Genomic DNA, 7,028 nt, shown 5'->3' on the forward strand with positions numbered 1-7,028 from the left:
CCCTGTACCTTCCTGCCGATTGCTAGAATCTCTCAACCCCCAGATGTAGTGTTTTCTCGCCCTCACTCCTCACTCTGTCTCTGTTGAGTAGTGGCTGGTGGAAAGAGCATTTCCAAGAACATACACATCTGCCAAATCTTCTCCAGCTTGTCCAATGGCTCCAGGGGGTGGACAGGTGCCTTTGGGAAGGCTCCTTGCCTAGCAGTTACTGTCAGAGCCCAACATGGGTGAAGCGATTATTATCCCCATCGTGGGAATGATGACGACACCCAAAAGAGAACACAAAAAGTCTGCATGTTTAGGTCTTGCGCTATGAGGGGCGTCAGTCACCATCATGTGCGTTCAGCAGAGACTCAAAGGCAGGCAGGGGACCGGGAACGCTTCATGGGGAAAGCAAGGAGAGCTTTATTGTGCCCTGGGTGGAGGCTGTCACCACGGGAAGCGGGAGCAGGCTCCCAGAAGTGGGGCATCCTTTGTGTTTTGTTAGGGGAGCATATTTGACTTTCTCCGGTTGGCCTTAAATTAGAAGCGAGGACCCAAGTTAGGGAAGCTGGCACTCACTGACCGAGTTCTGACCATTCTGGGCTGATGGTACAGAAGTTGTGGTTCATTCTCTTGCCGTGTATGTTGGGGCCATTGCCTGTGTAGGGGAGGAAAAGCTTTTTCCCTACCCTCTCAGGTTATTGTATATTAAAGCCATCAATGGGAGGGATTTTCCTATGCGTGTGGGATCCAACACAACAGTAGCGGACTCCTGAACTGCTTATGGTCAAAAATGGACACCGCTAACTTTGGAGGAATAAGGAAAGGGAAGAAACAGCTTCGATGGGCTTCTTTTTCCGTGGGGAAAACAAATAGGTTTCTTTAGGAAAGACAAAGGAGTTTTTAGGAGAACAGGCAGGAGAGAATTTGCGATAATGTTTGCTTTAACAGGTATGAATGGTCTTTCTGTCTTCTTCAGGGCTGTATGTCCCCAGGGAGGGGATATATGACAGCCTCATTTCTCAGAAGTTGCTGCTTTTAGTCAACTAAGGGAAGCTCCAAAGAGGCTTTGTTCTGCCTCTGTTGAATCTCAAATGTCTTAACTTAGAATAATCGTTATGCCAACTTGGGGGGCGGGTCCTGAATGGGTCCCCACATCTGTTTGTCATACAAGCTCTCACCATTTCCAGGATAAAGAAATTGAGGCCTTTTGCAAGCACTCCTTAGTGGGAGGCAAGGCTGTTCAAGGTGGGGAGAAGTTGGGGGGCGGATTTTGTAAATATGATGTCGCAGAAGAAAGTCCTACCCACCCACCCACAGGAATCGTCCCCGATGCTGGGAAAGCATGACACGGTTCCTAATTTTGAGTTGTTCACACTCTGGTGAGGGGAGACAGAATCATAAAGAATTAATTTTTTAAAAGATTTTATTTATTTATTTGACAAACAGAGATCACAAGTAGGCAGAGAGGCAGGCAGAGAGAAAGGGGGAAGCAGGCTTCTGGCCGAGCAGAGAACCCAAGGTGGGCCTCCATCCCAGGATGCTGGGATCATGACCTGAGCCGAAGGCAGAGGCTTTAACCCACTGAGCCACCCAGGTGCCCCCAGAATCATAAAGAATTACTGATGTTACGTTAAAAACTCCAGTTATTCCTTTTGTAAAATATCCGCCTATCCATCCATGCCTAGAACAGAATGTTGCGGTGATAAACACTTGCACCGCGTGCGAGATGAGAGCAACGTTGTTTCCTCCCGTTTATTACCTGCTGGAGTTTCCAGATTGTCTGTACCTGCAGAATTTATTGGGGGGGGGGGGTGGCAGATTTAAAAAAAACCCTGTTTCCTTATCGCTGAAAAGGCTGGTTGGTTCCCGGGCCCTTCCGCGGCTTTCCTAACTGATTCTTCCTGCCCACCGCCCGCCACTGCCCTGGGCGGCCGGGCCCCTGCAGGGCCACTTCACAAACCCAGGACGCCAGGCTCTCTCAGGCCTCTGGTCCTCGCTCACCTTGAATTCTGTCTGGAGCATTTTCCTCCTTTGCTTGGGAATTCCCCCCTTTACTCCCCCAAACCCGGTTTAAACGTCTTCACTTCTGAATCTCACAGCACCATTCGTCTGCTCCCACGATTCTGCGAGCTCTTCCCGGGTCCCTCAAAAAAAAAAAAAAAGTGCTGTAAGAAGGATGTGCAATATCCCACCCCCCCAGAGGCACCATGATTTGTTCTCTCAGGTCGTGGTAGGTAGTTGCGTTGTTTCCAACTTTTGTATGTAAGTGATGCTGTGATAAACCCTCTGGATTCGCAATCTTTGCCCACATCTCTGCTTTTTTACAATAGATTTCTAGGATCCCCGGGTCATAGAGGAAGAACATTTTTTAAAGGATTTATTTAGGGGCACCTGGGTGGCTCAGTGGGTGAAAGCCTCTGACTTTGGCTCATGTCATGACCTCAGGGTCCTGGGATTGAGCCCCGCATCGGGCTCTCTGTTCGGCAGGAGCTTGCTTCCTCCTCTCTCTGTCTGCCTCTCTGCCTACTTGTGATCTCTGTCTGTCAAATAAATAAATAAATAAATGATTTGTTTATTTATTTATTTAGAGCGACTGCAAATGCACAAGCAGGGAGGGGGGTGGATAGAGGGGGAGGGACAGAGGGAGCGGGAGAACGAGACCCTCAAGTCAGCTCCACACCCGGGGCAGAGCTGGGTGTGGGGCTTTATCTCCTGGTCCTGAGATCATGACCTGAGCCGAAACCACGAATCCGCCACTTAACCAACTGCACCATGCAGGCGTCCCCTAGGAAGGACACTTGTTAAGGCTCTTCCTACATATCTCAGAATTGCTTTCCAAACAGATCGTGCAACTTCTTCTCAGGCCCCGGTGTGTAGGTGTACATGTCCCACCCGAGTGGACGCCGTCATTTCAAAACCATATGTTGGTCTCATCGCTGAAGATGCCACTTCAAGTGGTTTGATTTGCGTTTGACTCTTCGTGAGATTATATCTTTAAAAATTGGCTTACTTTTGGGACGCCTGGGTGGCTCAGTTGGTTAAGCAGCTGCCTTCGGCTCAGGTCATGATCCCAGCGTCCTGGAATCGAGTCCCACATCAGGCTCCTTGCTTGGCAGGGAGCCTGCTTCTCCCTCTGCCTCTGCCTGCCACTCTGTCTGCCTGTACTTGCTCTCGCTTCTCTCTCTATGACAAATAAATAAATAAAATCTTTAAAAAAAAAAAATTGGCTTACTTTAAAAATTCAATTATATAGCATAATGGTTCCAGGCTTCAGAGTCCAAGAGGGGCTCAGCTCTTGGCTCTGTTGATTAGAACCGGGGGACCTGGGGGAAAGTCTGGCCTCCTTGTGCATTAACAAACCAGGGGTCAGGCGGGCCCACTTCATGGAGCCCTTGTGAGGACCGAATCAACACGTACATGCAAAACACTCAGCTTGGTGTCTGGGGCCAGGGTCCTCCAGAAACATGACCTGTGTGATCAGCATTTTCGGAATTCTGAGACTTTAGTGTTTATGTGCAAATTGTATGCTTTTTGACTGTGGATTTTTGTTTGTTTGTTTGTTTGGTTTTGGTGGAGTGTGTTTTTCATACTCATTGGTAAGAGCTCTGCTGTATATCAAGGAGTTCAACCCTTTTCTTGTCATATTTATGCTGATATATTTGCAAAATTTTCCACTTATTTTGACCTTGTATCATTTCTACCCCCATGACATTTTCCTTCTATGTAGACAAACATACTCGTGTCTTTGTTGAGGATTCCTTCCATGAATTCTATGCCAATAATCCCTTCCCGGAACCGAGAGCCATGAAATAGTTTCTCTCCCTTTTTGGAGGGAAATCCCTATGATTCTTTTGTGTTCTCTCTTACATCCCCGGGCAGACTATTTTGGTCTCAGTTACCGGAGAGGATCACACCGGACCCTTTCACAGAACCTTTTGGGGAATAATTTTTTATGGACCTAAAAGCAGAAGGCAACGTGATTAGCTATGTTTTCAACAGCTTGCTGGCTCCCGTGCCGCAGGAGAGACCACAGCGATCTTAAACATAGCCAACTGGTACTCAGTCCTTCCTGTGGCCGGGCTCTGCTCTGGGCCTTTGCACACCCTAAATCCCTCGAGCTCATGACCACCCAGAGACATGAGCTGGAGTTTAAGGAACTTACCCACAGTCAGAGCCAGGAATGGAGTCCAGAAGAAGGAGTGATAGACCCAAGGAGATGCGTTTTTCCAAAGTGATGGTCTCGATGAAAAGCAGTGCGGTCAACCTAGACAGTAGCATAAGGAGGAGAGGTCAGGGCAGATGAGTGGATCTGGGACCTGACGACACCTGACGACCCGCTGCCTGTTGGGGCACCATTAGGAGGAGGGAGGTTGAGAATCCCATCCAAGTGCGCAAGACCCTCGAAGATGGCACGCACCACAAATGCCCCCTTCCTGCGTCCCCACGGTTCTGGCACACTCAGCTCCCAGCACTGAGACACCAGCAGTCTTCACCTTCCCAAACGGCCCAGACGCAGCAGGCACTGGTGGGAGCGGGAAGGCTCTTGTTTCTCTCTCACCCAGACCCGTCACACCTTTGTCCCCCACCCCGTCACCCTCTGCTTGCACAATGCTTGGCTCTGGCCTTGGGCTCCCGCACAAGGAGTGTCTGCGTGGCACAGCTGGTCGTGCCTGACCTCCCGGTCACTTCCACATTAGCTTGTGTTCCCCACACTAGAGGCCACTGGCCGGGCCCCTTCCGAGGATGGCCTGGGTCCCTGTGGTTGACCAGCTGCCCAAGCCAGACTGGCCGTGACCATGTCCATCGTGAATGGGTGTGATGTGCCCGCCGTCGGTGCCCCTTGACCCTCTGAGCAGAATAATGAGGCCCATTGCTCTGCGATGTGCAAAGGCTGGGCTGAGGGCAGAGCTCTAGGACTTGCGCCGCGGTGAGCATGGCCACAGCCCCCTTCGGAGTCCCAATAGCAGGAGCTCAGAATCCAAAAGCAAATTAGAAATCACCCATATCTCACTTTCTCCCAACAGCCCGCGTAGTGACTTTGGCGTCAGCCGCAGTGAATTTGGGGAGCCCCTCTCTGCTCGGACAAACAAGCTTCTTCATCCCGTTCTTCCTCCTCTCTGTGTTGGGCCACAGAAGCTCGCGGCTCCGGGGATCGGGGAAGGGCCACTGAGGCTGTGCACCTGCAGGGCTGGGTGGGCGCCGGGCCTCTAACACACGCTCGAGAAACACTTGTTTCCTAGAGCAGTTTGCCGCCTCCTCCGGGGACAGCCTGGAGGACAGGACCCCGTGCAGACTGCGGTCAGTAAGGAGCCCCACCAGCCGGCCCCGGTCTCTGCCAGCAGCTTGTCCTTGCGTGTTCAGGTGTTGTCTGCACCAAAGATCTTAACCCCAGTAGACTTGCTACAGCAGGGGCCTGAGCAGAAAGTCTGTGGTCACAGTATGTTCGCACCGTCTAAGTGTGGCCGTCCTGTGACATGAAGATCGTGCTCTCGGCCCTGGGCAGCTGTTCCTTTTCTGGCTCCTCATCCCGGCAACCTCACCGCGTCCCCGAGCCGGCAGAGAAGCTGCCAGAAGGTTCCTCTGCCCCAGACAGTGGGCCTCCCTGACCTGCCTCCTCTGCTGCCCTGGAGCCCAGGGCCTGTCCTGTTAGCCTGTCTTAGCGGATTGTGTACCAACGAACGCTCTCAAACCTCAGGCATGCCACTCCTCTTGCATTTCCTGTTCAGGGAGACACCTGTGTTCCGTGACATCAGTTTACTTATCTGTCAACAAAGCCGTGTGTCTCTGCTCCTCCGCCCTCCTCCCTCCCTGCCCCGTGCGCCACCCAGCCTGGGTGCTGGGAGCGTGGCCTGCCCTGGGGAGAACCGCAGGAAATGAACCGGGGCCGTGAGATGAAAACCAGGTCAGCACATTTGTGAGCTTGTGTCAGTCCCCGCGCAGCCAAGACGGAAGGCCGTGGAGATTCGTGGGGGGCTCCTCGCCTGTTGGGTCTGACATCGAAAGTCCTGTGTCCCTGGGAGGCCGTCTCTAGGGACGGAGTCGGGGGGTCCCCCTCGAGTCGGAGCGTCTTTCTGCAGATTTTCAGCTGCCGCTCATCAGAGCAGGTCCCCTCCCCCCCAACCCCTGCCCCGTTCCTGTCCCCAGCCCCACCCTCGGCTCCGGAAGCACCATGGCTAGACAGCATGGCAGGAGAGATGCTCTGCCTTCCCTCCTTCTCCAGAAAGTCAGAGATGCAGTGACTCTCCCGTCCTCTTCTCGACGCACCCATCCCCCGCGTCAGAGCAGCCCCCACCGCGTACCCTCCTGGGACCCAGTCCCTGCAACGTCACACGGCAGCAGCGAGCCTCAGCGAGGGCCTCCGAGCCTCCATCAGTGAGCTGGGGTCGGTGCGTGCCCAGGGCCGTGTCACAGAGTGGAGGGACGCTTTGCCAACTCCGCAGATGCGGGCTGCGGCACGGGGAAGCTCCAGGTCCCCGAGCACGTTGCAGCAACAGGACCTGCCATTTCAGCACCTTTGGCTGGCCCCTGGGTGATGCCCAGGAAGGTGTGGGGACTCGTTGGGCTGGTCCCCAGGAAGCTGACCGTGTTTGCCTTGGATCACTGGGCTGGTCCACAGCCTGCTGGCGCCACACCCCATGTGTCAGCCTCCGGGAGGCACGCCGGACTTTTCTACCATGCTTCCTGTTTTCACTACCAAGTGGTGCTGGGCCACGGCGGTGCCCGGAGAAGAACCCCCCCCAAGAACCTGCCTTGTGGGAAGGTACCTTCAATGCGCCCCAGGGGGCTTGTGCCATCCCTCTAGCACCGTCTCCCCATGCTCTGTGTGTTATATCATTTCCTTCTCCCCAAACCCCACGGATGGGGTCAGAACTCATTCAGCAAATATTTGCTGAGTACCCGCTCCCTGCAAAGGGCTGCTGGATGCACCGGGGACACATCAGGGAGCAGAGCACACGGAAGTCCCGTGCCTGTGAACCTCACATCCTAGCTAGGGAGACAGACCGCCCAGAAAACAGGAGACATGATAGGGAATGGGCTAGAAG

The 7,028-nt window shown here is 53.4% G+C and overlaps 1 long non-coding RNA gene across 1 annotated transcript; it reads right to left on the reverse strand.

The window, feature by feature from the left end:
* Positions 1 to 1,411: 1,411 nt before the first annotated feature.
* Positions 1,412 to 6,639, reverse strand: LOC131826011 (uncharacterized). The gene is made up of 4 exons (XR_009351396.1): positions 6,285 to 6,639; positions 4,148 to 4,249; positions 1,987 to 2,129; positions 1,412 to 1,771 (listed from the first exon to the last, which is right to left on the reverse strand). It is a non-coding gene; the product is annotated as an uncharacterized LOC131826011 (long non-coding RNA).
* Between the last annotated feature and the right edge of the window lie 389 nt (positions 6,640 to 7,028).

The sequence above is a fragment of the Mustela lutreola genome, chromosome 2 (genome assembly GCF_030435805.1).
Source record: "Mustela lutreola isolate mMusLut2 chromosome 2, mMusLut2.pri, whole genome shotgun sequence".
Classification (NCBI taxonomy): Eukaryota; Metazoa; Chordata; class Mammalia; order Carnivora; family Mustelidae; genus Mustela; species Mustela lutreola.